General features: G+C 44.8%; 1 pseudogene; it reads right to left on the reverse strand.

The window, feature by feature from the left end:
• Nucleotides 1–7,092: 7,092 nt before the first annotated feature.
• Nucleotides 7,093–8,207, reverse strand: LOC142563407 (uncharacterized; annotated as a pseudogene).
• Nucleotides 8,208–10,913: the final 2,706 nt, after the last annotated feature.

A 10,913-nucleotide genomic window follows, 5' to 3' on the forward strand; every position in this document is an offset into this window, starting at 1 on the left:
TTTTCTACAGATTTGTGAATAATGAGCTACCATCGATCCCATTTTCGCCTTCTAACCTGATGATTCATAGTACCACCAGATTTGCGTTGAATAACAATTTTCTTTTACCAAGAATCCGTACTAACTATGGTAAGCAGTCTGTAGAATTCTCTTCCATATCAATATGGAACACGCTTCCTTTCACAATAAAAAACTCAAGATCTTTATCACATTTTAAAAGAGAACTAAAAATGTATTTTTTATTGACAGATTAACGACAAGGATTACTGTAGTCGGTCATTGTTCGCTTTCTTCTTCTCTTTTTTGTTTTTCTTTTTTTCCCTCTTTTTTTCCTTTGTTATTGTAAATAAACTGCTGGTATTTTGTTCGCGCACAATTTTGCTGCTACCATGAGATATGCTAAACCTTGTTATTTTTTTGTAATCAATCATGTATTTTGTTCTGTAACCGTTCTTTTCTTGTTGCTTGTATACTTCCTTATTATATGCTGTTGTTGCCTTTAGATGTTAACTACAATAACCGTTCTTGTACAGGAGGTCCCGATACAGTCTTTGACTATGAGACCTCCTTCTGCATACTAAGTACTTGCAATTGTGACCCAACATCTAATAATAAATTTTTGATTCTGATTCTGACTCGGCAGCTCACCACTACATGACCTAACCGGCTGCATAGAAAACATCTCTGGGGTTCCCTTCGTCTACTGATTTGCCCCTGGTTCTTCATCTGCTGTCATGTGCGCATCATTGTCGCTCTTTCCTAAATTTTTCAATCACTGTGCCTCTACGAATTGATCCGTTTGTCCTGCCATGTGTTCCACAGTTTGAAGTTTTCTTTCCTTAAGGAATATCGCCAAATTGCTGCTACACCAGGCAAGAAACTGCTCGCCCACGACCTTGTCGCGAACCCCTTCATATGTTTTGTCCGTCTCGGACAGCTCTATCCACCTCTCAAAATAATTTGTGAGCCGAGATGCAAACTGCTTGCCTGTTTCTGAATCTTCAGGTTTAAGACCTAAACTTCTCTCGGAACCCTTCTGCGGTCAGCCTGAATCTTTGTAATAAAGTTTTCTTGACCTTGTCATGGTCTGACTCCTCGGCTGGCATATGCCCAAAGACATTCAGAGCCTCGCCCACTAAACAGACTCAAGGTGTTAGCCCACTCGCTCCTCTCGCAGCCTTGCCCAATTGCTATTTTTTCGAACCGATGCAAATACGCATCTAGGTCATCCGTCCGCTTATCGAAAGGTGCCATCAATTTCTTAGGGCAAATCTGTTTTGGCCTGGAAGCAGGTGAGTCGGATGATGTAGATCCGGGAGTACTCGTGCCTTCACGAGAGCCCGTGCCCATCTCTGCTAACCTTCAATTCCAAAATTTATTTTTCTCGTTCCTGCTCTTCACACGTTCGTTCATGTTGCTTTTCGAAGAACGCCATCGTCTCTTCCTTCGACAGTTTCAAATCTTTAGCTATCGCTGCCAAACGTTCCCACTCCATCTCTAAACCAGCAAGATCAGTGACAGGGCTGAAATAGAATCCTGGAAATATCCTGGGACGTATCCTAGTAAGGATTCTATCCTGGCAGGCTCGCCGATTTGTGTCACTCACTGATCTCGGGGCCCTGCGGATGTTGCGGGGAGAGATGGAGTCGGGAGACGCAGGAGAGCACAGCAAACAGACTTTGCTAACAATAACCCCAAAATAAAACACTCAAAATGGAATTCAAAACTCAACCGACAAATATGACTCCACACTCCATTGCTTATCCTAAATGATGTCCTTATCTTCGCCTACGTGCGTCCTTAGCTCGTTTTGCGCAAAAGTCCAGTAACCCTGGCCTATGGCTCCATGCTAACAAAACAGGGGCCATATTCTGTAATGGTTCGCATTGGAACCGGTTCGGTCTGGCTGTTACGTCTGGATTACGTCACTCGGAGAAAGAGTGGAACGGGGCGGCATGAGGGGAACCACTCAACGAGCGGCAGTCTGCCGGAAGATCACATCATTTTTGTTTGTACTTTGGGGATGGTATTGCAATCCGCCTTTTGCGATGCATTGTGGCGCCACCATGCGGTGGCCACGAGAAACGGTTTGGCAGGCGCCGCTCTCGCCGCGACAGACAGCCGCCGCACGCGACACACGTGTGCAAGCAAGCAGCGTGTGAGTGAAAACCGCAACAACGTGTGCGCACAGTTTGTCGCCGTCCGCTAGCCATGGAGCCCGCTGGTGACTGCTTTGTACCTGGAGGTTTCTTCAGCGTGACGAACGGCTGGAAAAAGCGCTTCGGCAACGTCAACATACCCACGGAAGCGCAGCTCGAAAAACACACGGTGTCGAGCGGAGCGCGCTTCGCGCGACAGCAAATGAAAGGAACGATGTTCCAAGAAGAAGGATACGTGCGCAACGTCATGTACAACGACGTGGCAGCAGAATCCACGTGCGGACTTTTGCGTAGTATCTGCCTTCCGTCAATGAAAGGCGGCTATTACATCGTGCACGCCGCGATTTCCAAGGCGTCGGGCTCCATCCTGGCTGGTCATTGCCTCTGCCCCGCAGGGTGAGCAAACTTTCTATTCTACATCTGGAGCGCGACCTGCATGAACCGCGTGCAGGACATTTAAGTCTGATGGGTTAAATTTTGGAATTCATAACTATACCGGCCCTGCCGTTTTGGGCTAGCTGTTTGCTTATATAAAGGTACGGTTGCTTAAATGTTGAAAAAACACACATACTGTAAATGAAGAAAGCGGGGAGTTCTTGTTTTTGCGCATTTGCATGTATACCGATCGACACGGTCGTGCAGCATACTAATTTGCACTTGTCTGCGACCGTACACAGCCTTGGATTGCCGGTATCACACAGTACACTATTTAGAGGCATATAACGAGAATGACTTCCAAGTTTGGCTGTTTACTGTAAAACCGCTAGTTGTACCTAACTTCGTGCCGGCATAGCTGTCTGACAAGCCGCATCGCATCGTTCAATGATGCTGTTAATGTGTGCACATGGTGTTACAAGGCCAACACGCGAGTGGTGGTGTGCGGCTCATGTCTGAGATTGGCGCATGTATTTCACGTTGAGTGACGTGAAATTAAACCCGTTCTTTCGAATTCGTAAACACTTGATCCCATCCTTTCCTTGATGAATACCTGTTGAGCATGAAAACTCATCTCTTCCATTTTATTCTTGCAGCCTGAGCGGCACATGCCAACATTTTGTTGGGTTAATCCTTCATGCCATTCACTTGGCGCAAAAGGATGCGGCAACGTGCACGGAAGTACCATGTGCTTGGATTGTTCCTGCCCAAGGTAAGAATGCTACTACTTAGCGAGCATTAGTTAACATAGGAGGCGGCAAAAGTGCCTAAGAAATCTGTGATCACACTTCCGGCCCCTTTCTGCAAAAGGTTCTTCGTGGCACCGTGTTGACCATTTAACGTGTTGTAGGATTGTTTGCATTCGTGGTAGCAGCTGTTGAATATCAATTCATTCACACAGCTATCACTTTTCACTCAAGCAAACATGAACGTGCGAAAAGGCGGCGGTTTGACCCACTGCCAGGGCTCTCACCGAGTGACCCATCTCTGCTTGCTGCCGATCTCGAAAAGGTGGCAGCAAACTGCCTGCTTCTCCGTTATATGAGCAAAGAAAACTCAGGAGAATCACTTGTAAGTGCTACACTTAACTCTGCATGCTTGTGATCTCTTAAAATAAGAGTTAGCACTGTTCCATCAGCATGTGACGACAGACAGGAACAGTTTGAGCCCCTTTTACTGCGCTTTTATGCGAAGTACAGTTTGCATCAGTATAACACTAATGTCAGTAGTGTTTATATATGGTGACATTTTTTATCTCACTAAACATTCTGCAAGCTTAGCAATGAGATGATGATGCAGCAAACCTGTGATGTAAGTCTTGGTTAATTGAGGCAACTAGACCTCTTTAAAGCCAAAGTTATTTTAAAAATTCTGGCAGAACCTATCTCGTGATGACTGAAATAATGCGAGAGCATTCATGTACATACACACTGTTAAACTTCCATTCTATAGCTTGTCTTGTCCATGACAGCAGTAAGGGACTGTGAATTCCAAAGTGTGATACATTCAAGGGCTTTCAAATGCTGTGTGCCTTTAAAAAAGACAAGACCTTTGACGCCTCCTGTAATACTGTAGGTATCAAGTCGGTGATGAACTCCCCAGTGTCTGCTTCATAAATTTTTATAGCCACATGTGATTCACATAATTATCATGCGAGACTGTCCAATCACCTGCAACTTATGCAGCAAAGCATGTGACTATAGCATGCTGGGCAAGTCTTATTAAATCATCTGTACATAGTTTCCTTAGTTACGTGTATTAAGTGTCCCTTGGTTTTTCATACCATGCTTTATAGCTGAATGGAATAACTTCTCTACACAGAGCTGCTGAACCTAATTTTAAAGAATTTTAAATCTTGCGTTGGCATATCTGATGTGCATTGATTACTGTTTACCTCTACGTATGGCTTGAGTTTTTTCTATCCCCTTCTGCAACATGCACATTATTGCACTTTCATATATACATTTGCTCTTGATTTACAGCACATGTTAGCACGAGTTCATGTCACTGCATCTAAATGTTTTTTTTTAATTTTCTAATGCTAGTAAGATTGTAGTTTGCTTACTTTCAAAACTGTTCTTTGCTCACCCTGAAAGAAGGCATTTAGAGTACGAATAAAATGTGAAAAATGATTTAGAAGTACAATACTGAGTTTGCTTGTTTAACAACCATGCGCAATAAGGCATGCCAGGTATGAGACCACAATCTGAACCTATTTTGTTGCGCTTCTCACCACTGGCGCAATATGATGCTGTCAAAGACCTGTTTACAAAATCCTCAAATCTTTACTATGCTGCTTCGTATATTTCAAGCTGCACTACTATTCAAGGTAGTCACTAAGCTAACATTTGCATGTTATCTGCGCTGTCTAATGTAAAGCACTATATTCCAGGATGAACACAGTCCCAGTGAAGTGGCACCAGAAGCTTCACACACTCCACTGGTCCCAGACATTGAAGACATCCACAGTGAGACCTGTAAAAGACTCATACAAGAGAGGTTTGATGGTAAGAAAGTCCACTTCCTTGTTGATTACTTTTTCCGCAACTTTTTGTCTTGGCACGTGTCATTCTGAGGCTGTCTCATTTATATAAAAATGCCCACCTATGTCTCTGGGCGTCACCTTCACAAATATCCCACTGAGCAGCAGATAATGCAGCAGTCACTTTTAGACTTAGTGTCTTGTCATTTCTCTAACTTTTGCAGGGCTGTCGCGTAACTCGATGTGTGTGAGCACCCACAGGGTCCTCAAACATATCGGCTTCATCTATGGCAGGTTTGTGAAGCACTGTGTGAATGTCTAATGGATGTTCCTTTAGCATGAGTCCATCACCTGGATTCATGCACGGCATTTGCCATATATATATATGTTGACTGTGTTTTAGCAGAGCATGGAATTGAAAGCATGCACATTTGTCTTGCTCTTTTTGTTTTTAGGCATGTTTAAATACTTGCAATACTGAACCAACTCTACGATTTAGCTATGTTGACCAGCATAATTAGCGAAAAAAAATAAAACAATGAGCACATGCAAGTTACAAGCTGCAGAAAAATTCTTGTTACTGTGATAGTAAGCTGTACAATTTTGTAGGAGATCGGTATCTACATACATTTTAATCATTACAATATGCAGTTGTGTCATTTGACACAACCTAAGTACTTTAGCCTCTTTGTGTAGGCCTGTAGGGTTTTTTTTGTAGAAGTAAATAAAAGCTAACATAATGGTATTAAGTTTCTGAGAAGTGATTCAACATAAAAGAAAGTAAGGCGTGCAAACACCAACAAGAGAACTAGGCAATATGGCATTTACGTAGTTTGGTTCTCTTGTATCCATGTTTGCATGCGTTACTTTCTTTTAGTGCGATTCCCTACCAACTAGCTGAACTTTCTCTCATTGTAAGCTTCATTTCTAGTACGCTTAGCTCCTATCTGCAGTGTTTGTGTTGTCTGGTTCTCTTGTGTCCATGTTTGCACCCTTTACTTCCTTCCACGTTGAATCCCCACCAAATAGCTCAACATTGCCATGAAAAGTGATGCTTTGTTGACGTCATGCTACTTCTCATTGCTTTAATACAATGTAATGCTTGCTGTACGATTTGTAAAACGGATTCTAAACCTATAAACAATACTGTTTTTTTTTTCAGCTATACAGGCCCTCTCGTTGGAGAGCAGAGCAGTTGTTCTCAAGTCAACGATTGGACAGGCCGCAAATCCAACCTGGCACATGGAGCGGATTGGTCGGCTAACTGCCTCAATGCTTAAAAGAATTGTGCGGTGCCGGAAACCTGACAGTATTGTTAAAGAGATACTTTACCCGCGGAGCTATAAAACTGAAGCCATGCACTATGAAAATGTGCACGAGCCAGATGCCGTTCAGGCATATGAACAGCTAATGGCCTGCATGGATAAGACCATAACTGTGGGATATACAGGCCTGCACGTGCATGCTGAGCATCCGTTTATTGCTGCATCTCCAGATAGACTGGTATTTGAGGGCAGTGACATGGGGCTGCTAGAAGTTAAATGCCCGTTTTCTTTCAAAGGAAAAAGTATCGAAGAAGCTGCTGCTTCTCCAAAGTTTTGTTGTAGGGCAACAGATAATGAAATTACATTGAAAAGGGAGCACGAATACATTTATCAGTTGCAGGGCCAAATGGCAGTGACAGGACTTAGCTGGTGCGACTTCGTTGTGTGGACTAATGCAGCATCCATTGCATCCTCTTTACACGTCGAAAGGATTTTCTTTGATGAGGCCATGTGGTCTCAGGAAATATTGCCAGCACTACTGCATTTTTATAGGAGTGCTGTGCTAGCTGAGGAGTTGACCCAGCGAATTAGAAGAGGGCTGCCCCTGTATAGTTCTGCCAGGTATGTTGGCACTGCCAAAAGGAATCTGAAAACCTGCAGAAAGCAGGAGCCCCCTACTACAGAAATATGTACACCACAAAGAGAATGAAGTCATTGTCAAGGAGGTGGAACAAAACAATGGCCACACCTAGATGTTGAGGGTAATGCTTAACCACTCATACCAGCTTCATTCACGCAAACAGCCAGCAGCTATGGCAAAACGAAAAGAAATAGCGTGGCCTAAGCAAATTGTGTAGCACTGGTGATAACTATCGCCGTTATGTCTATAGACATAACAAAATAAATGTGCAGTGTACATGGAAGATAACTGAAAAAGCAGTATCATTTATTCATAGAGATGGAAAATACAAATTTCCTCAGAAGGTAGCACAGTAGACGGCGTCGTAAGTACACGTGATATAGTATGAGAGTATACTGTTGTTACACAGACTGGTCTCTTCTGGTCATAAGCATGGTAAAGGAGGCTCATTTGAAGTAGATATGTGCGAGCTGGCTACTTGTTCTCATTATTGATTGAAATGATTGGCTGTAGAAAATTGCACAAAAAGGCGCAAGTCCTAAAAACGCTGTCAATAATGTCGAGCATGTTGATTGGCAGTGGTTTATCTAAAAAATGAAATTCTTTGATACGTTTATGACTCGCTCAACATAGATCCTAGCGTCAGCTATTTTTCGGGTGGCAATCACGTCTCTAGCTGACAATTGGTTCCCCCTTTTAAATGGTGGCATGTGGATTTGAATAGATGGTGGCAAAACGCCCTCCAACCTAAAGCCTTTGTCGACCATCACACTGTCCCCCGCATCTAATAAACCCAGCAGGCCCGATTTTTCGACAACTTCGCTATCACTAACATGCCCACCCCACAAATCTGGCGCAAATGAAACATAGCCATCTGGTGTTACCCCAACAAGTGCTTTGAACGTGTTATAATGCTTGTACGAGGAGAAAGTATGCCTCTGTGCTTGTAGTTTTGAGGGTCTTTGGATTCTCACCTCTGTGCAATCAAGGATGACTCTAGTGTTTGAGAAGTCACTGAATGCCATTGGCATGTGCCTTTTGATCTCTGCTAATGTGGGAAACCTTGTCAATGCTGAAAGCTCTTTCTCGAGAAAAATTACCCATGTACAAAAGATGCGACTAAGGCATGACTGAGAAATTCCAAACATTCGAGCCACTTCCTTGGCACAAGCACCAGTCCTGAGCCTATACAGCACCATGAAAAGTTCTTCGCGCTTGGAGAGCTGTCATTCCTTTGCTTGTGTGTTTCCTCCATCCCAATAAACCATGCGTTCTGCATTTTTTTTTCAATGTGCTTAAAGAGTGCTTCAAACTGTTCCTTACTTTGCAGTCCCGTATAAAACTTAAAAGACGATTTGTGAATAGTATCCACAGAAAACGTGCAGCGTTTTAGCTTTCTGCATTGCAGTTCTAGATCCCCGACTTTCCGTTGTAATGCCACATTTTCAGTTAATAGGTGGTCAGTGTTCTCTTCTCTGCTTAAGGGCGTTGGCTCTAGGACCTCCTCTGGCTCAGTGAGCATTGGGGATGTTGCAAGCAGCAAGAGTGCATCAGCTGCTCCTTCCTCGTCGAATGAAGAGTCTGCACCTGCATTTGCATCAACAAATGCAATAAAGTGACGCTATCGCTTGTAGACACAATTAATTGAACACTGACATTTACTCTGAGTATTCGCACTTTGTGCGGAGTGCACTACCCTAATGACCTGGTCACCTGAAAGCAAATTATGGATAATTCATATGTTGCAAACGTGCAAGACTCACAATGAGCAACATAAGGTGAGCCTCAGAAAACATTTCCAGCTGCATAATGTGACATTGTGCTTGCCATTAGTTCAAAAGCCACTGCTCACCCTGAACACAGGATGTGTCTGCTTCCCCATCACTGTGACCTTTAAAAGTTCCTCCTTGACCTGAAACTTCTGTACCTGTGACGTAAAGTGAGTAATAAAATAGTATGAGTACACACAAAAACGCATGAAGTGTAGTTCTTGGGGAAAATATCACGTTTCACCACTGCACATATTCCTTTATAGTGTGCCATAGTGCTTGGCGTACATACACAGGCAATGGGAAGGCCAACAGAATGTCGGTTTGCATACGTGTTTTACCCACATAAAGTATATGTACACTACGAAAATGCCAAAAAATGGCCAGTATGCCCAGAACCGGTGATACCTGCTGTTGGTGGAGCGCCTGTTTTCCTCTTGGAACGCGCCGCGGTACGAACATGGCGGTCGACCGCGTCCTTCTTTCTGAACTGGTCTGTATACACGAACAGCGTCGGTATGAAGTCCGGATGTCTGGGTGACAGTGAAGGCGCCCCTGGAATGTGTCCGTTACACAATAAGACGCGCCACTCGACTCCAGAAAGCGCAGCACGGGAAAATGAGCCTTAGTACAAACCGTACTACATCGCTATTCGCTAAACGAACATAAGCTTTCTTCAAGAAATATTACTATACTCAGTGCCGACAAGAATGATGAAACGACAACTAGCAGCGATTGCTAACTAGCACCATCAGCTACTTCAACAGTGCACGCAGTTTCCAAATCTGCCCAGCAGTGCAGGCGCGCTTGGCTCCAACGGATAACTACGCCGACATCACGAGCACTCGCTGAGCGCTTATGAAGTAGTAAAAGTGTGCACGGTGTAAAGTTGCGAAAGAAGGCTTTCTAGCGGCGGCCGCACAGAGATGACAAAAAAGAACTTAAAAAAAAAATAAGCACCGCGTTTCACTCGGTCGGCTCGCGCGAGCAAGAGATCGTTTGTTTCGCTAGCTCAAACACACATTTGCGTCTCTCGAGATTATTCGTATGAGTCAGTAACGACAAAAACAGAACTACGTATGTGGATGCATACCTGTCACAAAGTGCTTCCCGCAGAGTCGAGATGCTGCTGATGGCTGCCATGGACGCCCTTGCGCATCTTGCCGCTTCATAGCCCTAATCCAGGCTTCACGGCGCTGTCGATCCCGTTTTACCGACGGAAATCGGAAAAACCGCACGGTCCTGCTGGGACTGTCACGTGAACTGCAGCCGTACGCGACACACAACATTGGCATCGCGCCAAATTTCAATGTCAATATGTTAGGAAGGCGTGCCGTGCGCGGCAGCGAGAATAGCGCAGCTGAGCGTCCGCCTTCTGCTCTAGCGCCTGCCAAATCGCTTTGCTCCTCAGCCGCTAGGGCACTGCGCATGCGCAGTTTGGCGTCGCAAAAGGCGGATTGAAGGACGTTGCTGGTTTGATAACAAACATTGGTTTGTATAGAACGCTTGCAATTATAATTTTGAGTAATAAATGTGAGCTTGCGGCGCAGACCGCTACTGGGAGTTGTAATTTTATTTGAGTTGTTTTCTTATTTACTCGCTACGTGGTGTGCCATACGTTATGCAAACAACTTGCCTCGCTTTGTTTACGTCTTGGACTTGTTTGCACGCCGAAAACGAGCCGATGTCGTCGCACAAGGACAGGCAGCTAGGGCCTCATGTTTCAGCGAGGCAGCACGAAATGCTTGTTCCATTTATTGAGGAGCACCCCTACTTAGCAAAGGCATCGTGTGTGTTGGGGCAGCAGCTGACGGCGGAGCTCTGGCAGCAAGTGACGGCTTTGCTCAATGCTGAGGGTCCGGCGATGAAAACTGCAGCACAATGGCACGACGCCTGGAAAAAGGACGTTTACAATGCCCGCCGCGATGCAGCTGCCTTGCACGCCGAAAGCAGGTAAGCACACTCGTTGACGGAGCCCAGACCACGAGGGCGCATCCTTTCGTTAGTTGAAAGGGCAAGCGCCACCGGCATCTGCCCGCCGTTCTTTGAGTCCGACGAAGAGGTGAACAGGTGCATGGGTTTCAAAAGGTCAACGCCAAGTCGACGCGCTGCCGCGATTCGATGTGTGGTCGCGCGCTAGAGTTGCCGCTCAGAAGATGGCCT

The sequence above is a fragment of the Dermacentor variabilis genome, chromosome 11, assembly GCF_050947875.1.
Source record: "Dermacentor variabilis isolate Ectoservices chromosome 11, ASM5094787v1, whole genome shotgun sequence".
Taxonomy (NCBI): Eukaryota; Metazoa; Arthropoda; class Arachnida; order Ixodida; family Ixodidae; genus Dermacentor; species Dermacentor variabilis.